At 41.8% G+C, this 24,725-nt stretch overlaps 1 protein-coding gene across 3 annotated transcripts in view; it reads left to right on the top strand.

The window, feature by feature from the left end:
• cd2ap (CD2-associated protein) overlaps window positions 1-24,725 on the top strand; it is a 247,694-nt gene that overhangs the window by 62,570 nt on the left and 160,399 nt on the right. The gene's annotated exons all lie outside the window — the stretch shown is intronic.

The raw sequence follows: 24,725 nt of genomic DNA, 5'->3' as shown, positions 1-24,725 counted from the left end.
CTCAGAGAGCCTAATAAACAGTCATGAGAAAGTTTTTCTTCTGTCAGAAGCTTCTTCTGCACAACATGGCGACCAATTTTCTTGAAAACAATCATCACCACACTTCAAACATGATTAGTTATAAAATGTTATAGAATATTTGAAAATGATTTTAAATGCAAACCCTTTTCCTATTTTCACCTAAATTTCTGCTTTGAATTTCTAAGCCTTAATTTGAGTTCAGAATTAAGGTAGCTTGCATATGGCCTTTTTAAATTGTCAGTACAACAGATACATTTGTGCATCTGGCCTCTCCTTATGCTCTTGATTTTTATTTGTGTGGTGCTGCTGTCCTTACATAAGTTGTGCTTGACTTTGCTTAGTTGGCTTATTGTTGCTGGAATGCCAGGTGGAGTGGTATGTTCTCACTCGTGGGTTAGAGGTGGGGGGGAAAGTAAACCAAAAAACAGTGCTTGTCATCACCTTTTGATTTGATGAAAAAGATGGTTATTCAGAAGTTGGGCAGTGCTGGCACTCAATTGGTCTAAAAGAATTTGCTGTGTAAGATACTACTCAATGGAACCTAATAAATATTGAAAATATCTGGCATATTATATGAGGGGGAAAGGAGAAAATTAGAGGTGTTCAGTATTTAATCCTGAAGTTGTCATAATCAAGATACCAAAAAAAAACATGAAGTCTGTAGATGCTGGAAATCCAAAGCAACACAGGCAAAATGCTGGAGGAGCTCAGCAGGTTAGGCAGCATTTATGGAAATTATAAAAACAGTCAGCGTTTCAGGCTGAGACCCTTCCTCAGGACTGAGAAGGAAGGGGGAAGAAGCGAGAAATTAAGATGCATTGTTTTCTAATTGTTTTCCGAAGAGCATTGTGAAGCTGCTAAACAAATGTAGATGATATGTCCATCAAATTTGAGGCTTTAATCCAATCGCTCTTTGCTAACCAAGAATTCCCTTCGGGATCTAGTGAAGGATAAAGTCTACATCCTTGTGTCCTCCCTGTGTTAACTTTTCACTGAGCTTTGTACCATTAGATATCTTCAATGTATCAGCCGAGTATTTGTTGCAATCGTGGTTTTGATCATTTCAACAATTTTGACCATTCCTCTTTTAACTCTTGGTTATACACTTGGCTGGTTCTAAAGGCTGTCATAATGGGAGGTGGGGGGTGTCTGCTGGATAATGGGGATAAGCTCCCACAACCAATTATATGCTCCCAATGGGTTGTGTCTTAAATAGCCTCTGACAACCAAGTTCAGTTTCTGGCCTTCACGTGTGGCTTAGTTACTAAGCCCGGCAGAACAGTTTCTATTGACAGGAGAAGGGGAAGGGATGGTTTACTGGTGCCATTAAAAACAGTTTCCTCAGGCAGATGCGGCTTGTCATCTGTGGTTGCCAGCTGTTCTAGGAAAAGGGAGACACTGATCTCAAACCTCCGCTGCCTTGTGTTTATACATGCTCATGAGAAAGGTTTTGGGAGTGGACCACAAGGGGGGAAAAATCCACAGCTGGAGTCCCTAAGGCAGTCCTACGTTGAGTTCAACGCTAATTGGCTACTCCTGTGACAGTACTGGTGCCAAAACCATATTGCTGTCTGTTGTTCCTTTGGTTACATCAGATGCATGGAGCGAGGGAGCCTGCTACATGGGCAACAGCTTGCTCACCATATCATACTGGCCTGATTTACATACCAGCTTGGATGCATCATCCATGGTCTACATTGACCACGGAAGGCCTCAAAGTTCATGATGTAGAAATGTGGAAGTAACCGTCAGAGATGTTGCTCCACAGGATGTTGTGTGGCAGTTTTAGACACAGTTATTAGGGATTTGTAGATGTGATACTGACTCTTAATGCACTATGCCAGAAGTACGTTATCTATGGAGGATTAGCAGATTGGATTCAAAATTGGCTTGGCCATAAAAGACAGTAGTGATTGGAGGGGTGTTATTCTTACTCACAGTCTGTGACCAATGTGCGTAGAAGTGATAAAGTGGGCTATTCAGTAAATTTGCGGACAACACCGAATGGTGGGGTTGTGGTACTGAGGAATGTTGTCAAAGGTTTCAGTAGGATATCGAACCGTTTAAATTGTGAGCAGGGAAATGTCAGATAAAGTTTAATCTGAACAAGTGCGAGGTGTTATACTTTGGGAGGAAGGTAAATGATAAATGGCAGGAACTTTTGGAAGCGTTGATATACAGAGAGATCAAAGTCACATTGCGGTTGTATAAATCTTGAGTTAGGCCACCTATGGAGCATTGTGTTCAGTTTTGGTTGCCATATTCCAGGAAGGTGGTGCAGGTTTTGGTGAGGGTGCAGGAAGGCGCTCACCAGAATATTTGGAATCGAGAATATTAGCTCAAAGAGATTGGACAAACTTGATTTGTTTTCTTTGGAATGCCAGAGGCTAGGGTTGACTTGATGGAAGTTGAAAAAGTATGAGAGGCTTATACGGGGTAGCCTTTTTTTAAAAAAAAAACTCCTCGTGGTGGAAATTTTGAATATTAGTGGACAGAGCTTTAAGGTTAGAGGAGGAACATTTATAATAAATGGGTGGGGTAAGTTTTAGTTTTCATACAGTGGTAATTGCCTGGATTACACTGCCAGGGGAAGAGTAGGAAGCAGATATATCAACGTTTGAGGGTCATTTACGTAGACTAATGAACACAGAGTGAAGTGAGGGATGTAGACCATGGTCGGGCAGATGTGCAATTCATCACTGTCCTTATGATGAGGGCTGAAGGATTTGTTCATTGTTGGACTGTTCCATGTTCCACTTCTTCTGTGAAAACTATAGGTACTGTAATATTGAGCCCTACTGAAAGAGCTGGAAGGTTCACTCCCAAGACTCTGATAACAACACTGAAACACTGTTCCTGAACATGGTGTGTGAGCCGAAAAGAAGATACAGGAGCCTCGAGACTCTCACCACCAGGTTCAAAAACAGTTAATACCCCTCAACTATCAGGCTCTTAAACCAAAGGGGGATAACTTTTCTCAACATCACTTGCCGCATCACAGAAATGTTCCCACAACCAATGGACTCACTTTCAAGAACCCTTCATCTCATGTTCTCTATTTATCTGTCTTTTGCACAATGGTTGAAAGCTCAAGTTGCATCGTACTTCATTGCTTCTATTGTTATTATTCTGCTATGGATTTATTGAGTATGCCTGTAAGATAATGAATCTCAGGATCATATGGTGACATTTATGTACAGTGATAACTTTGAACTTTTGAAAATTTTTAGCTTAATCTCCTCTTCTCAGGGTTTACTCCCGGAGCCTTTCCCGTGGGTGGGTGTGGCCACAAGGCAGCTGAGGTTTAAAATCAGAGTTTTCCTTCTCCTAGGCAGGCTGCCATCCAAGGCTGACGGGTCCCACCTGCCTGAAGCAACTGGTTTTGAGGTGCCAGTGGTCCGCCTTTGCCTCTTCTCTTGTCAGTCGAAACAGTTCCACTGGGCCTAGTAGCTAAGCCCAACGTGAAGGCCAAGAGTTGGACCTGTTTGTCAGAGACAACGAGAGTCGCACGCTGTTTGGAGCACTTTAGTAAACAAGGAACCACATAATATTTATCCATTTTTAAGTGATCAGGAACTTGATGGGAAGTGTTTACAGGTTCTGTGTCAAACTGTACCTCTGAAATGCTTGCAAGTTCAGGACCTCTGATGAAATGTGGAAGTCATGAACTTGCTCACCAAGTTCTGTGGCAGTTGGTTGGCTGCACTTGAATGGGTGTCAGCATGTGGAGTGGAGATAAAGTGTGAACTTGCTATAGATCTGCAGGTGGGGAACCTGTACTGCATGGGCAAACACTTTCATTTAAATTGAGGGGATAATCTGTGAAAGTTTAATAGTAGCTTATTTGCATTTTTACTTGGGGTTCAATGTTTTCAATCTTTTTTTTTTCAAATGATGAGATGCTTTTATGTTCTGAATGCCAGATTCGAAGCAGTTTTGATAGCTAAGAAAGCTGAGCATGAGCCCGTGAAAGTCTGCAGATGCTGGAAATCCAAAGCAACACACACTAAATGCTCAAGGAGCTCAGCAGGTCAGGCAGCATCGATGGAGATGAGTGAAAATCAACTGTTTATATATATCCGAAGATGCTGCCTGATCTGCTGAGTTCCTCCAGCTTTTTGTATGTGTGTTGCTTAAGAAAGTGGAATGCAGCTTTTAGGCAGTCCAAACCATTCTAGGCATTTTCATGGGTATGTTTTTTTTTTGGTATATTGTAGGACACCATGCGGAGCCTTGGCCTTTTCCATCAAAATCTTTCCGACACGTTAACATGAGGAAAAGTATTTTTCCCAAATCATTGGTGTATGTGTCATGCTGCTGGCTAAGAGTCCTAACCCACTGTCTTTTTTTTAAGTGCAATCGTGAACAATAGCCAGATCAGAAATACCAATCAAGTCAACTAGTTCCCAAAGAGAACTCTGATAGGCCAATCAGATGGTTCACTGCTGCTCAGCAATAGAACACAAAAAAATCATATGTGCAATTAAGAAACATTAAAAAATAGTAGAAATACTGGAGTCATGATGATTATGATGAAGTCTGCTGGAGAGAGACATTTATACACATGCGGTCCTCCATGATTCAAAGAGATTGAAGGATAAGGTTGCAGGGTGACAAAACGCGGCAGGAGCACTTGGAACTAAAAACTAATCCCTACCGGGAGAAAACAGCACCTGTTCTTTCTGCACTGTTCTCCAGCAGTTTAAGGACTAAGTCCAGCTGGAACATCACTCACAAGTGCTCTTGAAAGTCGGGTATTAACCCTACCTACCAACAACCAAGCATTGCCATCCTGGTCTCCTTCATGATAGCTTATGAAGAAGCATGTGACTTCCCTCCCAGAGATGATAGGTGTTTGTGCACTCTTCTCTTGAAGGCTTAGACTCCATCGTCACAGATGTTTCCAACCACAGCATCTGGAAGGCTGTTCCAAATTCTGATAGCACAGTGAAGGAAGCTTCTATCCAGTGTGTAGGTTCTCGTATCAGGCACAGAAGCAGCATGAGCAGGCATAGATAAACTTGATCATGTGGTGCGCTGTCTCTCATAAGATGAAGGCAGCATGGCGCGAAGGTCTAAGCTCCATTCAATTTTTTCGCTTTAAGATCTTGGATTCTTTTGAAATGAATTAGAAGAGGGTATGTCCTGAATGGTGAGGGTCCTTAATGATGGATGCCTCCTCCTGCGGCACCACCTTTTGAAGGTGTACTCGGGTGGGGAGGATTGTGCCTGAGGTGGAGCTGGCTGTGTCTGCAGCCTCTTTCAATCCTGCACATAAGAGCAAAGCAGGTGGCAACCTAATCTTCCAGATTATACATTACTAAAGAGTGTCATTATCTGAGATGTGTCCTCTTTGCACTGCTACCATTGATGAGGAGGTACAGGAGCTTGAAGACCCACAATCAATGTTTTAAGAGTAGCTTCTTCCTGTCTGCCATTAGATTTCTAATGGTCCATGAACACTACCTCATTATTCGTCTCTGATACTGTTTGCATATTTTTATAACTTGTAGTAATTTTTGTCTTGCACTTTGCTGCTCAAAAAAATATTTTTACAACATCTGCTAATGATAAACGATGCGATTCTGAGTTCAGCTGCCATCCGGAACCTTGGCTGAGGTCCAACTAAAGTCCATACAGACAACAACCACTGCCATATCTTCATCTATCCTCTTCGATATGCCTTCAGAAAAAGATTCAAAGATGTGTCCGACATGACCTCCCACAAACACAACCATTCTGACTAATCCTGATTAGGCCTTGACTATCTAAAAGACGGTGGATCTTCAGAATTCTCTCCAATGATGTCCCTGCAACTGAAGTTAGGTTTACCAGCTTGTAGTTCCCTGGCCTGTCCTTACCACTCACGAATAATGGAATAACATTAGCTCCACTCCAGTTTTGTGGAACCTTACTAGCGGTTAACAATGAAATAAATATCTCTATGAGGGTCAGCCTGGCAAAATAGCTCAGCCAGAGCTGATAGTCAAGTCTGCAACCTTTTAGTGGTTCTTCGAAGTGTTCCAGGAATTAGAATGTTTCTGCTTCCAACCACCAATGATGGGATTGGTTGAAATTCTGCCATATTCCAGAGGGAATTGAAGTATTTTTGGTTTTTAGCACTCTGCCATTGTAATTAACTACTCCTCCCAAGCTCTTTGAATGTTCTCAGACTGATGAAGTACACAGCATTGGATCAAAGCAGTGGGTGTATGTTCCTAAATCATACAGTACAGAAACAGGAACTTTGACCACTATGTCCATTTAGCTACCAAGCATCCACCTATACCAACTGAAATACCTTTTCCATTTTACTCCCAGCAACTGCACCTGAGGTAGGTTTAACCTAGGTCTCTGGAGCAAAGAGGTGACAGAGACCTGGGTTCAATTTATTGTCATATGCATCAGTGCAATGAAAAGCTAACAGCAGTTGTCCTTGCCCAGCTGCCACTGCTGCTGGCGATGTACCTGCTGGTCATTCTGTCTGGGGACTTCAGCTGTATCGTCGATATGGCTGGATGATCCAGTAGTGCTGGACTTCACCTCCAGGCCCCTGATGGGAAACAGCTAAAGTAGCCAAGCACCACTGCTGGCAGAGCACAGCTTAAACCCAACTGGTCATGATCGGATGGCTCAGCCTGTTCCTGGATTGACTTCCTCTTCGTTATGGTCAGATTCACCAACGTCATGCCGGCGTTCCCAATTTATGTTCTACAAGCTTATCACTAACGACAGACTAGTTCTGCTATTTCATGGGTGCATGGCAGCCATTTTATAAGCATATTGTTTTTTTTTTGATGTCAAGCCTGTGGCCATATTGGATTGGAAAGAGTTTGGATGTGTCTTCGGCAGTTGTGGTTTATTGGTATTGGTTGCTTTGTGGTTTCACGGACCTGGTATGGTTTCTGAAATGGCCAATTGAAAAGAAAGTTTATGATATCTTTCCCCAGGAACTGGTTGAAAGAGACATGAAGGGTAACTTTGAGGTTCTGTGGCAAACTGGACACATGAGCTGAGATGTATCTTTATTTCCTCATGAGGAAATTGGAATTTTACCACCATTTGTTCTTTTTTGCATGTGAAGAATAGTTTGCTTAAAGTCTCATACTTCATCAGTTAATACAAACCTGAATAATTTCAGAAGCTTTGTGGATATTTAAATGTAAAAATAGATTTTTAAAAATCTATGTTATTTTATCTCAATTTAAAATGAAAAGCTAGAGGAACCTCGGGGTGTTGCTGTTTCACTGTTAATTTGACAAGTTGCCATAGAATGACAGAAAATTTACAACTGACAGGGAAGCTATTGCAACCCGTTATGTCTGTACTTCATTGCAAAAGAACTATGTGTCTTGCCTTGCATGTGACAGCTTTTACATATAGCCCTAAATATTATATAAATATTTTGATCTTATGTCTTGTGGTCTAAATATGATGGAGGTTTCAGAATGGTCAACAGAAATTAATTGGTATAATTGTAAAACTGTAAGCTTATTCCTTGTCTAGAATAGGAGTTTGACTTGTTGGTAAACTTTTCAGTTGGTGATTGCTTTTCATTCAGATCCTGTTTTTGCCATGTTATATTAGTTATAGTCATAGTCATACTTTATTGATCCCGGGGGAAATTGGTTTTCATTATAGTTGCACCATAAATAATAAATAGTAATAAAACCATAAATAGTTAAATGGTAATATGTAAATTATGCCACAAAGTAAGTCCAGGACCAGCCTATTGGCTCAGGGTGTTTGACCCTCCAAGGGAGGAGTTGTAAAGTTTGATGGCCACAGGCAGGAATGACTTCCTATGACGCTCTGTGTTGCATCTCGGTGGAATGAGTCTCTGACTGAATGTACTCCTGTGCCCAACCAGTACATCATGTAGTGGATGGGAGACATTGTCCAAGATGGCATGGAACTTGGACAGCATCCTGTTTTCAGACACCACCGTCAGAGAGTCCAGTTCCATCCCCACAACATTATGATGTACATGTACGTGGATGTTTTGGTTAGCAGTATAACTTGAACTATTAAACAGTTATTCTAAATTTATTTTGGATGAGCTTGCTCATGCAAGTGTATTTTTGGTTTGTTATTATGTCTGGGTGGCTATCAGCATCCATTTAATTGAAAAATGACTCACTTGGTTTGAGTCTGGATGTTACTCCTTTTTTAAAAATAAAACACAACTTATGTGAAGCATCTGGACTCAAGATTCAGTCAGCTAAATGCTCCTGTCCCCAGAAATGCCAAAAGAGGAAGCGAAAGTAGACATGCTATTTAAAAATTGGTGTTGGGATGAATTTTGATTTGAGCACTTATACTTTAGAGCAAGAAATAATAGATTTGTTATTTAGTTCTTTGAAAGAACTAATAATAGGTATTTTAATACTGAATTAATTACAATCATTGCACTTGACATAGGATTAGGAGTCTAGTGGGTTTTGAAGAACTTGCTGTAATTGTAGTGTTCCAAAGGATAATGCAGAAGTTCTACAAGTCTGGACAGGGTTGTATACTTAGTCTTTTGGAATGTTTTATAATAACCTCATTTTATGGTGGGACACTTAATCCCTAGTAAATTTTATTCTTAGAATCTTTCAAGCCCTTAAATTTAATGTCATCTTTAATTTCTCCATTAGTTTGCAGTATATACAGTGCTTATAAAAGATATTCACCTCCCTTGAAAGTTTTCATGTTTTATTGCTTTCACAACAATGAATCATAGTAAATTTGGTTTTTTTTTTGACACTGCAACAGAAAAAGACTTTCTTGTCGAAGTGAAAAGAGATCTCTACAAAGTGATCTGAATGTTTTACAAATATAAAACACATTTGATTGATTGCATAAGTATTCATCCCCTTTGTGTCAGTATTTAGTAGACACACCTTTGGCAACAATGACAGCCTTGAGTCTGTGTGGATAGGGCTCTTATCAGCTTGGCACTACTGGACAATGCAATGTTTCCTCATTCTTTAGAAAATGCTCTAGCTCTGTCAGATTGCACGGGGATTGTGAGTGAACAGCCCTTTTCAAGTTCAGCCACAAATTCTGAATTGGATTGAGGTCTGTACTCTGATTTGGCCACTCCAGGACATTAACTTTGTTGTATTTTTTTAAGCCATTCCTGTGTAGCTTTGGCTTTATGCTTGGGGTCATGATTTGCTGGAAAACAAAACTTTTCCCAAGTCGCAGTTCTCTTGCAGACTGCATCAGATTTTCCTCCAGGATCTCTCTGTATTTTGCTGCATTCATTTTACTCCCTACCTTTATAACCCTTCCAGGGCCTGCTGCAGTGAAGCATCCCCACAGCATGATGCAGCCACCACCATGCTTCATGGTAGGATGGTGTGTTTTCGATGATGTGCGGTGTTTGTCTTAAGCCAAGCATAGTGTTTAGTCTGATGGCCAAAAACCTCAACTTCGGTTTTTATCAGACCATAGAACCTTCTGCCAGCTGATTTCAGAGCCTCCCACATGCCTTCTGGAAAACTAGCTGAGATTTCATGTGAGATTTTTTTCAACAGTGTATTTCTCTTTGCCACTCTCCCATAAAGCTGTGATTGGTGAAGCACATGGGCAACAATTATTGTATGCACAGCCTCTACCATCTCAGCCACTGAAGCTTGTAACTCCTCCAGAGTTGTTATGGGTCTCTTGGTGGCCTCCCCCCACCCCCACTCGTCCCCTTGTAGCACAGTCACTCAGTTTTTGAGGATGGCCTGCTCTAGGCAGGTTTACAGCTGTGCCATATTCTTTCCATTTCCTGGTGATTGACTTAACTGTACTCCACGGGATATTCAGTGTCTTGGAAGTTTTCTTGTATTCATCTCCTGACTTGTGCTTTTCAATAACCTTTTCGCAGAGTTGATTGGAGTGTTCTTTTGTTTTCATGGTGTAGTTTTTGCCAAGATACTGACTCACCAGTAGTCAGACCTTCCAGATACAGGTGTAAACCTTGATTGTGCACTAGCGATTGCTGTTAAACTGTTATGTGACTTCTAAAACCTATTGGCTGCACCAGTGATGATTTGGTGTGTCATATTAAAGGGAGTGAATTCTTGTGTGATCAATTATTTTGTGTTTTATATTTGTAATTAATTTAGATCACTTTATAGAGATCTGTTTTCACTTTGACATGAAAGAGTCTTTTTCTGTTGATCAGTGTTTTTAAAAAAAAGCCAAATTAAGTCCACTGGGATTCAATGCTGTAAAACAATAAAGCATGAAAACTTCCAAGGGGGTGAATAATTTTTATAGGCACTGTAGATATAAATGCTTTGCATGGTATACCTGTAGAAATTTCCAAATCTATTTGGTGACCAAACCTCTTTAATAAATATAGTTGTTGACATGCCGCCTTCATAATTGCATCTGTATGTTGGGCTCAATGTATTGGATAGATCTTCAGAGATGTTGACACCCAGGAACTTGAAGCTGCTCACTCTTTCTATTGCTGATCCACTGAAGAGGACTGGTGTGTGTTCCCTTCACTTCCCCTCCCTGATTAGGTTCACCAGATTGATTCCTGGGATGGCAGGACTTTCATATGATGAAAGACTGGATGAACTAGGCTTATACTCGTTGGAATTTAGAAGATTGAGGGGGGATCTTATTGAAACGTATAAAATCCTAAAGGGATTTAGGACAGGCTAGATGCAGGAAGATTGTTCCCGATGTTGGGGAAGTCCAGAACAGGGGGTCACAGTTTGAGGATAAAGGGGAAGCCTTTTAGGACCAAGATGAGGAAAAACTTCTTCACACAGAGTGGTGAATCTGTGGAATTCTCTGCCACAGGAAACAGTTGAGGCAGTTCATTGGCTATATTTAAGAGGGAGTTAGATATGACCCTTGTGGCTAAAAGGATCGGGGGTATGGGGAGAAGGCAGGTACAGGGTTCTGAGTTGGATGATCAGCAATGATCATACTGAATGGCGGTGCAGGGTTGAAGGGCCGAATGGCTTACTCCTGCACCTATTTTCTATGTTTCTAATCAAGATCTAAGTATATCAAGGAATATCCTAATTAGATGTAGTAAACGCTACCAACTTTGCTGGTAAAATGCATATTTTGGAGATGTTAATGGCTAACTGAGTTTCAGTAGAAGTGGGGGTGAGGGATCTTTACAAAACAAGCACACTAGGCCCAGAGAGCATGTAGTGGAGATTGGCAAGTATGTCTACAAGACTCAAAAATTATACCACCATGGTGAGTGACTAGGGGTTGGTGGTAGCTTTCTTTTGTAACAGTCAAAGCTGAGTTGACATTTACCAAAACAAGTATTACTTTATATATAAAAAAAAGTATCAGGTATTTTGAAAGTATCAAAAAAAATGTTGGTGAGAATGAAAGCAAATAGGGCTGGAGAGAATGCAACAATGATTTGAGGATGCTACCAGGGTAGAAAGATTAGTTGTCAAGTGAGTCTGACTAGGCTGAGTTACACAAAGGGACTGGAATCAAATATCATTGAAGAGTAGAGATGGAGTTGGGACGAAAGGTTTGGAATTCACCGCTGAATGGGTTTCTGTCTGCAACACTCTCAGTAAAGGGGTGTATGGTGTGCCCAGGGAGGGGTAGCACCTCTGGTGAAGGGGCTTTGTCATGTCCATTTTGGGGCAGCTTTCTCAACTTTGGTCCCCACCAGACACTCAGCTCTCACCTGTGACTTCAAGTAGCTGTTAGCACGTGAGAACAGCGACACCCTGGTACACCGCTTCAGTAGGCAGGTTAAACCATATCCCAGTAAAATAGGGACATGCCTATTCTAGCATGCAAAGTCTCCTCTGGCAGACTGGGCGGATGAAATCTATAGTGAGATCCAACGGCCAGGAGGGCGGATAGGAATGCTGTGTGAAGAGCGAGGGGAAAACGAGGCACCGAAGCAGTCATGGTCACCCTCTGCAACCAAGGAAGACCCCAAGTGTGATGTCTTTGCATAACAATGGACCTGAGAGAGTAGAACTGCCCCAGTGCAACAGATTTTCCACTTTAGGAACTCTCTGGCACAGGTTTCTTGTCATCATTGGATATGATGAATAAACACCGTTTGCAGTAGATTTTAAGTATCTGTTAGAGTGTTTTTGGGGTTAGGACATAAAGCAAATATTGACTTCAGTGAATAACCTTCAGATCTGAATAGTAAACAGGAAGCAAAGAGTGGGAATAAACGGGACCTTTTCAGAATGGCAGGCAGTGACTAGTGGGGTACCACAAGGCTCAGTGCTGGGACCCCAGTTGTTTACAATATATATTAATGACTTGGATGAGGGAATTAAATGCAGCATCTCCAAGTTTGCGGATGACACGAAGCTGGGCGGCAGTGTTAGCTGTGAGGAGGATGCTAAGATGATGCAGGGTGACTTGGGTAGGTTGGGTGAGTGGGCAAATTCATGGCAGATGCAATTTAATGTGGATAAATGTGAAGTTGTCCACTTTGGTGGCAAAAATAGGAAAACAGATTATTATCTGAATGGTGGCCGATTTGGAAAAGGGGAGGTGCAACGAGACCTGGGTGTCATTATACACCAGTCATTGAAAGTGGGCATGCAGGTACAACAGGCGGTGAAAAAGGCGAATGGTATGCTGGCATTTATAGCGAGAGGATTCGAGTACAGGAGCAGGGAGGTACTACTGCAGTTGTACAAGGCCTTGGTGAGACCACACCTGGAGTATTGTGTGCAGTTTTGGTCCCCTAATCTGAGGAAAGACATTCTTGCCATAGAGGGAGTACAAAGAAGGTTCACCAGATTGATTCCTGGGATGGCAGGACTTTCATATGAAGAAAGACTGGATGAACTAGGCTTGTACTCATTGGAATTTAGAAGATTGAGGGGGGATCTTATTGAAACGTATAAAATCCTAAAGGGATTTAGGACAGGCTAGATGCAGGAAGATTGTTCCCGATGTTGGGGAAGTCCAGAACAAGGGGTCACAGTTTGAGGATAAAGGGGAAGCCTTTTAGGACCAAGATTAGGAAAAACTTCTTCACACAGAGAGTGGTGAATCTGTGGAATTCTCTGCCACAGGAAACAGTTGAGGCCAGTTCATTGGCTATATTTAAGAGGGAGTTAGATATGGCCCTTGTGGCTAAAGGGATCAGGGGGTATGGAGGGAAGGCTGGTGCAGGGTTCTGAGTTGGATGATCAGCCATGATCATACTGAATGGCAGTGCAGGCTCAAAGGGCCGAATGACCTACTCCTGCACCTATTTTCTATGTTTCTATGAAGTTCACAATCAGTTCCTTGGTTTTATCGACGTTGAGTGCAAGGTTGTTATTGTAACACCACTCAACCTGCTGATCTATCTCACTCCTTTACCCTTCCTCGTCACCATCTAAAATTCTGCCAACAATAGTTTTGTCATCGCCAGATTTATAGATGGCATTTGAGCTGTGCCTAGCCATATAGTCATGGGTGTGGAGGGACTAGAGCAGTGGGTTAAGCACACCTCCCTGAGGATGTGCCAGTGTTGATGGTCAGCACGGAGATATTGTATGAAAGGAGGTGATAAACAAAGGAGAATCAGTTGACATTGTGTACTTGGATTTTCAGAAGGTCTTTGAAAAGGTGTCACGCATGAGGCTGCTTAACAAGCTATAAGACCATTATAGGAAAGATTCTAGCATGGACAAAGCAGTTGTTCACTGGCAGGAGGCAAAGACTGAGAATAAAGAGAACCTTTTCTGATTGGCTGCTGGTGACTAGTGGTGTTCCACAGGGGTCTATATTGGTACCGATTCTTTTTACATTATATGTTAATGATTTGATGATGGAATTGATGGCTTTGTTGCAAAGTTTGCAGGTGATATGAAAATAGGTGGAGGGGCAGGTAGTTTTGAGGAAGTAGAGAGGCTACAGAAGGTCTTGGATTAGGATAATGGGCAAAGAATTGCCAATGGAATAAAGTGTCGGGAAGTGTGTGGTCATGCTCCTTGGTAGAAGAAATAATAAGTTTGGCTGTTTTCTAAATGGAGAGAAAATACAAAGAGAAGGGAATTGGGAGTCCTTGTGCAGGATTCCCTAAAGGTTAATTTGCAGGTAGAGTCTGTGGTGAGGAAGTCAAATGCAATGTTAGCATTCATTTCAAGAGAACTAAAATATAAAAGCAAGTATTTAATGTTGAGACTTTATAAAGCACTGGTGAGGCCTCATTTGGAGTATTGTGAGCAGTTTTGGGACCCTTAGAAAGGATGTGTTGACACTGGAGAGGTTCAAGGGAGGTTCATGAAAATGATTCCAGGATTGAATGGTTTGTCATATGAAGAGTGTTTGATGACTCTGGGCCTGTACTCACCAGAAGAATGAGGGGCGCTGTTATTGAAACCTATCAAATGGTGAAGGGCCTTGATAGGTTTGACGTGGAGAGGATGTGTCCTCTGGTGGGAGAGTCTAAGACCAGAGGACACAGCTTCAGAATAGAGGGGTGTCCCTTTAGAACGGAGTTGAGGAAGAATTTCTTTAGCCAGAGAGTGGTGATTTATGGAATTCTTTGCCACAGTTAGCTGCTGATGCCGCCATTAGGTATATCTAAGGTAGAGGTTAATAGATTCTCAATCGTTCGGGGAATGAAGTGATACAGGGAGAAGGCAGGAGATTGGGGCTGAGAAGAAAATTGGATTAACTGTGATGAAATGGTGGTACAGACTCAATGGGCTAAATGACCGATATCTGTGCATGTATCTTATGGACTTAAGGTCTTGATGTTCCATGTCAGGTGAGTTTGATTTGATCTTGATGCATATGACCCCCTCATCTCCCTTTAAGATTCAACTGACCTGTCTTTACAGTGAATGGTGAAGTCACCGTGTGGCAGTGCGGCATCTGAACTGGTGTGGGTTAGTCATGTTTTCGTGAAGCAGAGTACACAGTAGTCGCTGATGCTCTGAGGTTTTCAATTTTATTTTCTAGAGTCTACATTCGCCAACAGGATATTCAGGTGTTTGTGTTTGGGGGGGGGGGTGATTTTTTTTCAGGCACTTCTGTGTTTCTGTTGTGCCTGTAGCTAAGTCCCTACCCTGCTTCCCTGATTCCCATGAGAAATGTACCCAGCAGGTTGCCACTTATCAGCGCAGTCTTGGTGATTGCTTTGTTCTCTGTCTGAGGGTGTGGTCTGATCCTAACAGATTAGTTTATTCCTTTTCATTTAATGAGTATAAAAAGGGTAAAAACAAGCTTCTCTGCTGTACAAGTATAAATATGTCACTGTCGCCATTGCCTTACTTTTTAGTAATGGTCAGTTGAAGCCAAAGAGATCCAAACCAATGAATTTAAGCCACTTATTCTAGGACTCTCTCAGATGTCAAATAAGTGGTTTAAATTCATAATGAGAACAAAACTTCGTTTGGAGCCTGGCTGCAAAATTCTTATCATGGTGCATTATTCACTGGTCTGTGATCCTATGAAAATGTAGTTTCTTTTGAATGGAACTGCATTGCCCACTTAGAAATACCTTGTGATCTTCTGAATAACAAAATGGATATATGCAGGATGATAAAAAACTTTTTCCTTTAAAAGCAGAGAACGTAATCCTGCACAGAATTTGCCAATAGCATTTTATTTGTGTTAGTTTGCAGTCAACGAACAGCACAATGCTAAATTGAACTGAACATTCCCAGACTGTTTCAAGGCCCCTGCAGTTTGATGTTTAATATTCTGTGTGTTATTTGCTCATTTTTTTTTTTGCCACTTGCGTGATATGTTCTTATTTTTTGCATATTGGGTGCCTGATGCGTTCCATGGTGTTTTGTGACTGTCTGCCAGAAGGCGAATCTCAGGATTGTCTGTTCTGTCACAAACGAGAAAATCTGCAGAAGCTGGAAATCCGAGCAATACATACAAAATACTGGAGGAACTCAGCAGGCCAGGCAGCGTCTATGGAGAGCACTAAACAGTTTGCTGATGAAGGATCTGGGCCCACAACATTGACTCAAAAAATGCTGGTGAACGCAGCAGGCCTGGCCTAGCCTGCTGCGTTCACCAGCATTTTCTGAGTGTGTTGCTTGAATTTCCAACATCTGCAGATTTCCTCGTGTCCACAGCATTGAGTGTTTATTCCTCTCCCTCAGTGCTGCCTGAACTGCTGAGTTACTCCAGCATTTTGTTGGGCCGGAACTTGGAATTTAAAAAAAATCTGTTTAAGATGCCTTTCAGTTAGGTTGTTCAGGTTCTGCTTTTCAGCAATGATTCTTCTATTTACAGGAAATAGGAATGTAACTAATGCTTCTGTGCCTGTGACAGTTGTACTCTGTTGTGGACACAGGTACTAGTAGCTTGAAAACTACCAATTTAAGTAGTTCCAGTGTCACCTTGAGGATGGTGTCTAGTATTTAATCACTTAATTATATAAAAAAGCACAGTATTCTGTATTTACTGCTGTCTACTCTGGGCTTCTCTGAAAGTGATTGCTTGCCTGGGAATTGATATTTCTGAGTTGATGTATCTTTTGCTAACATTCTGTTCTTCATGATGCCTTTGTAATTGGTTTGTCTTCAAAGGGTGAAGTCAGTTTCCTTAAGTTAAACTTTAGACATGAAATTGGGTTGATTTACTGTATTAGAATATGAAATGGGGAATGTACCAATTCAGTTCCATTACATCTGTGGATGTTAGGGATGTATATTTGTATGATGAGGGGTATAGAGTTTGATTTCAGTGTGGTTTATTGGAAGTGCCATAGGTGAGTTGTTGAGACTAGCAAAGAATGAAACCAGCATTGCCTTGGCTTGTACAAGAATGTCATTGCGCAGCTGCATGCTGGTGCCGTAAAAAGCCACAGGGTTTGTTTCAGAACCGCCTATTGAACTTTGTAATGGTGTTTCATTCTGATCGTTGCCAACGTGTGCTTGTGGCAAATGTCTTCATTGTTGGTAAGTTCCAGCGGCTCTTCAACTATTGGCATCAGTTTATTGATGTTTATGTATTTAAAAGTTGATTCTTAATTGTGCTGACTACCTGTTGCAGTGAGCCGATACAATGCAGAATAACCTGAAACTGTACCAGTGTGTGTTCTTTTTCATGGAAGGCTGTAGTTCAAAGATTTACATTCTGTGCGCATTAGTCATTTGCAGATCAGTATTATACTGTGTGTGATAAGCAATACAGAGGGGAAAAACTCAAAGTTCCTGATTTTGTTTTTTATTTAGAACATTTTATATGTCGGTTCTTGCTGTCACTAAACATTGGTGGTTGACCATTTACTTGGTTTACTTCAGTGTAGATTTGTATTAATAGTCTTACAGCAGTCACTAATCTGGATGTCAACTCTGAGTCTTATTGTCATGAGTAATTGGAGAAAAATAAGTTTCTCCAAATGACCTGCTAGGAGTTTATTTAATTTTATCCGGGCTATTTTTTCTGTATAGATGCTGGCTTAGAAACTAACTCTCGTTGTACTTAAAAGTATTCTATGTAGCTGAAAAGTTTTGCTTTGTTTGCTTTGAAGTAGAGCAAGGTGTGGCACAGTGGCGTAATGCTATTATAGCAGCTGCTGCCCTGGTTCAATTCCCGCTGCTGTCTGTAAGTGGGTTGTATGTCCTGCCTGTGATTGAATGGGATTCCTTCAGCTGCTCCGGTTTCCAAAGGTGTATGGGTTAGGAGGTTAACTTGTCATATGGCTGCAATTGGGTGGCATGGGCTCGTTGGGCTGGAAGAGCCTTTTACTGTGCTGTATCTCTTAAAAAAAATATAAATTGCAACCTCTTGAGATCCATGGTTCCACATGAAAAATTTGATAGTGCCTTGCCATGGTTATTTCTGTAGTTCATTTTGAAACGTGCCCAATAACATCAGCAACAATGTAGTGCCATTTTTTTTTAACCCTTCCAGCTTGATCTTCAATTCCTCTGGTCTGAAAAATGAAAGTAGTTACTTATTCAAAGAATGGCTAGTATTGCTCAGATCTCACAACTGAATTTACAGCGACAGTGCATTCAACCTCCATTCTTTGTCATTCTGTTTTTTTTGGTACTGATGGACATTCCTAGCAACAGCAGATATCTTGCTGGCAAATTCTTGCCAAAGGTAACTGATCGTAGACCGGGAAGCTCCCTATGGCCCTTGAGCATGCAGAGTTATGTTTGTGATATTAAGTCATATTTTCTCTTTGCACAAACTTGGTGTGATCTGCTTGGCATTTCCAGCATTCTCATATCTCAGCAAGAGCACTGACAGGTTTTGCATGTCCTTCTCTTCTAAAAAGCAGAAAATGTTGGAAACACCTCAAAGGCACCATCGGCGGAAAGAAAAACCCATTGGAGCAGACTCAATGGGCCTGATTCTGCTCCTATGTCTTACGGTTGAAAAGTAGGTAATATTTCAGATCCGATACATAACATCTTGTCAGAATTCAGAAAGAGAAATAACAAACTAGTTTTCAGTAGGAGAAGGTGGAGGAAGGATTGGTAGAACAAGGAGCATATCTCTGATTGGGTAAGGCCAATTGGGTTAATAGGGGCTGTCCAAGTGCACAATGCTGCCTTGGTCTTTTTAATATTTTGTTAATGGTGAGCCTGTGGGATTTGCTCAGCATGCCAGAATGTATAATACAATTAAAAAAGACACTGAATATTTACAGAGCAAAATCCATGCAAAAAGCTGGAGGAACTCATCAGGCCAGGCAACGTCTATGGAAAAGAGTAAACAGTCGACATTTCCAGAGTGAGGACCCTTCAGCAGGATTAAATGATCAGTTTTAATAAAAGATGAAAGATAGTTATGCATTTTGATGTTGTTTGGAAGATTGCAACTGATTTGCTATTTGTATTTCAGTTTCCCACCACCTTAGCTGTTTTGATTTTTCAATTAATAATAATTGCTTTGGAAAATGAAGACCTTAGACAGTTTTTGAAAATAGAATTACTGTACCCTGCAACACTCAGGACAGCCGAAAAGTACAAAATGAAATTGTAGGTGGCTGCTTTCACTTAAAAGATGTAGTATTTTCTGTGACCAAATTCAAATTTCTCTTCCTCAGTAAGTCGATTTCATGGCAATTTACGCTGCCTTTAATGAGACAATTGTACTCTTTCCAAACTTGCTACAATTTTATGTCTTGGTTTTTGGTGAACCAGGTTCCTATTAGAAATTATAGAACAATACAGCACAGGAGCAGGTTCCTTGACCCATAATGTTGTGTGGAACTAATTAAATTAGTAATCTAATGCCCAAGTAAATTCATCCCTTCTGCGACATATTGTCCATATCCTTCCTTTTCCCTCACATTCCTATGTATCTCAGAGTTTCTTGACTGCTTCTATCATATTTGACTGCATCACCATCCCAGGCACCCAACACTCCGTGTGTAATTAAAGAAAAATACCTTGCACATCTCCTTTGAACTTGCTCCTCTCACCTTAAATGCATGAAATTTGTTCGATATTTCAAACCTGGGGTGGGTGGGGGGGAATGCAGGCTCTCTATCTGTGGATCTCCTGATCTTGTAGACCTTTATTAGATCTTACCTCAGCCTCTGCTGTTCCTGAGAGATTGTTGTTTAGATTTGGACCGCTTTGCCGAGCACCTCCGCTCCATCTCCAAAATGTGGAAGTTCCTCGTGGCCAACTGTTTTAGTTCCTATCGCCATTCCCGTCCCGTCAGGACGAAGGGTCTCGGCCCGAAACGTCGACTGTACTTCTTCCAATAGATGCTGCCTGACCTGCTGCGTTCACCAGCAACTTTGATGTGTGTTGCTTGAATTTTCAGCATCTGCAGAATTCCTCTTGTTTACCTCATATTCACTCTAGGTGGACTCAAACCTAATGACATGAACATCGATTTCTCCAACTCCTGTTAATTTTTCCCACCCTTCTCCTTCCATCTTCAATTCCTCACTCTGGCCACCTACCTCTTTTCCTCACCTGCCTCTGATGCCCCTCCTTCTCTTTCTCCCATGGTCCAATCTCATCAGATTCCTCCTTCTCCGGCCCTTTTGCCTTTTCCGCCCTTCACCTCTCATTTCCTTACTTCATCCCACCTCCCCTACCCACACAACTTCCCCTCACCAGGGGTCACCTGTCTCCTGCCAGCTTGTCCTCATTCCTCTCCCCACCTTATTCTGGCATCTTCCCCCGTCCAGATGAATGGTCTCGGCTTGAAATGTTGACTGTTCATTCATTTCCATAGATGCTGCCTGCCCTGCTGAGTTCCTCCAGCATTTTCTGTGCGTCATTTAGACTATTGCAGGAATGGTAGAAATGTAATTTCTATTCTACTGCCTGTTCCCACTTTCTGTCATCTAGTGTGCGTAAATTTGAATGGAATTTCCTCTATTGTTACTCCACTGCTCTTTCTTTCTTAAAAATGCTTTTTGGCCAGTCTCTATCTAACTTAAGCAAATTAATATTCTTCCTTTTCCTTTCCCATTTGTTTGTTCAATCATTGACATTTTCTCTGTGATTACCAGATGCTGTTATTTTCTCCCACGATGAGAGACAAGATGGTAGGTTAATTGGTGGCTGTAAATTACTCCTCAGTCTAGGCAAGTACGAAATGAATTGCAAGGTAGTTTGATGGGCAACTGAAAGAGAATCTAATTGCACCCTAACTTCAAACTGAATTGTGTTTTTTGCTCTTCTTAGGTCAAATACAGAAGAAAAGTGCTATTATCACATTCTAACAAGCCTTTGATCTTTTTTCTGAAAGTAAACAATTACAAATGTGATTTAGTGCTGTAATTTTTTGGAATTGACAAACTAGATTTGTTGCCTAAGGTGCTTCGTTGTGTTTATCTGTCCACGTCTTGCCATCTGTGTGTCTCTCTCAATGGCATTTACATATGACGCCTCCTGGTATTGTGCCCTTATCCAGTATTGGTTGGTTGTCTTCAAAACCTGATTACCCAGTCTGGCAACTGTCATTATGACTTTGATTTTCACAGCATGTTGAGAGTTTATCTTGGTAGTGGTGCCTGAGAAACCACCAGATAACTCTGAAATCTCTTCTGGTTCATTCAGACCGTTCAGGAAGGAGCGCACATAAAAGTTGCTGGTGAACGCAGCAGGCCAGGCAGCATCTCTAGGAAGAGGTACAGTCGACGTTTTGGGCCGAGACCCTTCGTCAGGAAGGAAGTCTGCTGTTCATCCTTGCCTAGTTTGGCCTCTGTGAATCCTTAAACATGACAGTAGTTATACTCTTTTGCAATAAATTTGCATAGATATTAGCATGGTCGCTAAAGCACATGTCCCATGAAGGAATAAATATATAAATATTTTTTTAAAAGTCCTCATGCCCCTTGACATTTAGAAAGGGTCTAGAAAAAAGTCAAAACATGAGGAAGTCTGCAACCGCTGGAAATCCAGAGCGAAGCATACCAAATGCTGGAGGAACTCGGCAGGTCAGGCAGCATCTATGGAAACGAATAAACAGTCGACATTTCAGGCTGGGACTCCTCATCAGTACCTGTATTGCTTCAAGAAAAGAAACATCAAATTAGAAAGATACAATTTGACATGACTAGTGAAAAAGACTGGCAATAATCAGATCGTTATTAGTTTATTTTTGTCACGTACCAAGCTACAATAGAAAATTTCTGTTTTGAGTACCTTCCACACAGGTCATGCTGTAAATAATTACAGCGAGGTAGTAAAAAGAAATCAATAGCGGGTATAGGGTTTCAGTTACAGAGAAAATTCAGTGCAGGCAACAGAAATAAAGTGCAAGAATCACAGCGGGTAAATTGGGAGATCAAATGTTCATATTTTAGGCACATGAGAAACCCAAAGAAGAGCCTGATAACAGTGTTAAGATGCTGTCCTGGAGTATGGTGATTTGGCTTCTTAGGCTTTTGTATCTTCTGCTTGATGGGAAAGGAGACAATAGGAAGTGAGGGTGGGTTGGGTCCCTGATTATGGTGGATGCTTTTCTAAGGCAGTTGGAAGTGCAGATGGAGAGGTATTGGTTTCCCTGTTGGACGGGGTTGCAGTCAGAACTCTGAACTATTTTTGCAGTATTAGGCAGAATAATTGCCATTACTGGGCTGTGATGCATCAATGTTGGATGCCCTTCATGATGCAACTACAGAAACTGTCAAGAGTCATTGGGGAGATCCCGAATTTTCTTTGCCTTCTGAGGAAGTAAAGGTATTGGTGTGGTGTTTGTGGTTTTTTTTTTGTGTCCGGCTTTGACGTCCACATAAATGAAACAAGTTGTTGGTGATAGTTATTTTGTTTACAGGTCTTTCTGACTCAAGGAGCCCACTTACACCCATGTGACCAAATAACCTACTAACCTGTGCATCTCCGGGATGTGCAAGGATACTGGAGCACCTGGCAGAAACCCATATGGCCATGAGGAGAATGTACGAACTCTTTGCAAACAACGGCAGAAATGAACCCAGTCACTGGCACTGTAATAGCATTATACTGACCACTACGCTGTCGTTGCACCTAGGAACTTGAAACAACAAACCTTCTCCACATCAGCACTATCGATGCAGATGGTTACCCACTCCAGCCTGCTTCCTGAAGTCAGCGACCACCTCCTTCATTTTGTTGGCCTTGAGGGAAAGTTTGTCTTGACACCCTGCCACCAAGCTGTCTCCTTCCTGTATTCTGTCTCGTTGTTGTTTGAGATCCGGCCTGTATGGTGATGTCATCTGTAAATCAGGGAGTTGGAGTGGAATTTGAACACCCAGTCACATCAAAGTAATTGGCATTTGTTTTATTTAGTCATATTAATTTAATGATAAACCTACCAGTTTCTTTCAAACATTGGGACCCAGATCTTTTCCCCCCTCGAAGGCTCTTAGAATATCCAGTTATGCAAAATTTTGGCCAATACTTAGCTCAACATGTCAGTCTTCTGGTATTTCAGGACTTATTTAATCTCAGTATTTTGATACAATAAGTTTGGATAGTGCACATATCTTCCTCTAGGATGTCTGTGTTTTTGCTTTGAACATAATTTGGGGAAAAAAATGTCTTGATACATGACATAGGTCAAATTGAAGCATTCTCTTGCTTAATTAATATTTATTAATAATTATAAGAACAAGGATGTAATGCTGAAGCTTTATAGGGCATTGATCAGAACATGCTTGGAGTATTGTGAGCAGTTTTGGGCCCCTTCACTACATTGTATGTAGTCAAAACTACCTAACACATACCTGGCACCAGCCTACCTGTCATCCAGGACATGTATACAGAAAAGTTCTGCAAAAGGGCCAGTAACGCCATGAAGGATACCACCTACTCTGCTCATGGACCATTTTTGTCCCATTCGCATAGGGGGAGAGGCTACGTAGCAGTCACAGCAGGACCACCAGATTTGACAGTTACTTTCTCCAAACAATAAGGCTGATTAACACCTCCACCCACTAGCCCACCCCTCCACACCCCCCAACCACCACTACCCCACCCCTCCACACCCCCAACCACCACTACTCCACCCCTCCACACCCCCAACCACCACTACCCTACCCCTTCACACTCCAACCACCCACTACCCCACCCCTCCACACCCCCAACCACCCACTACCCCACCCCTTCACATCCCCAACCACTGCTACCCCACCCCTTCACATCCCCAACCACTGCTACCCCACCCCTCCACACCCCCCAACCACTGCTACCCCACCCCTCCACACCCCCCAACCACTGCTACCCCACCCCTCCACACCCCCCAACCACCGCTACCCCACCCCTCCACGCCCCCAACCATTGCTACCCTACCCCTCCACATCCCCAACCATTGCTACCCTATCCCTCCACACCCCCAACCACTGCTACCCTACCCCTCCACACCCCCAACCACCACTACTTTATTATTTGCTGTCAGTCACCTTATGTGCCGACACTCCTGTGTCTAGCGTCACTTAATGGACATATAATCAATTTATGTCTATTAGCTAGCTTATGTATTTATATATGCTGGGGTTTTTTTTGTTGTTCTTACCTTATTGTGTTTTTTTTCTGTGTTTAATTGGATCCAGAGTAGAAATTATTTTGTTCCCCTTTACACTTGTGTACTGAAAAGATGCACTGGTACTGAAGAGGGTCCAGGGAAGGCTTATGAGGATGATTCTGAGAATGAAAGGGTTAATATTTGAGAAGTGTTTGATGTCTGTGGCCTGTACTCTCTGGAGATTAAAAGAATGAAGGAGGACCTCATTTTAAACCTACTGAATATTGAAAGGCCAAGACAGAATGGACGTGGGGAGGATCTTTTGAAGGGGCACAGCCTCAGAATAGAGGGATGTCCATTTCGAACAGGGGCTCCCAACCTTTTTTATGCAATGGACCCCGACCATTAACCAAGGTGTCCATAAATCCCAGGCTGGGAACCCCAGATTTAGAACAAAGCTGATTTTTTTTAATCAAGGGGGTAGTGAATCTGTGGAATTCATTGCTGCAGATGGTTGTGGAGGGCAAGTCATTGGGTATATTCAAAGCAGAGGTTGATAGGTTCTTCATTAGTCATAGCATCACAGGTTACCAGAAGAAGGCATGAGAATGAGAGGGCTAATAAATCAGCCATGATAGAATGGTGGAACAGACTCAATGGGCCGAATGGCCTAATTCTGCACGTCTTATTGTCACATCCTACTCTTGTACTGCTCTCCCACTACCAACTCACTCACCTCTGAATATCTGTGCCATTGGTACGAAATACTTGATGTATTTCTGTTTCTCTCTTAACCTTAAAATTTGGAGAAAAGATTGTTGTTGTAAAGACTTTTTATGCATGCATCTTCTTTTAAACCATATTGATTG

This window comes from Mobula birostris, chromosome 2 (genome assembly GCF_030028105.1).
Source record: "Mobula birostris isolate sMobBir1 chromosome 2, sMobBir1.hap1, whole genome shotgun sequence".
Lineage (NCBI taxonomy): Eukaryota > Metazoa > Chordata > Chondrichthyes > Myliobatiformes > Myliobatidae > Mobula > Mobula birostris.
The sequence above is the reverse complement of the archived record's forward strand: the minus strand, read 5'-3'. Positions and strand labels throughout refer to the sequence as shown.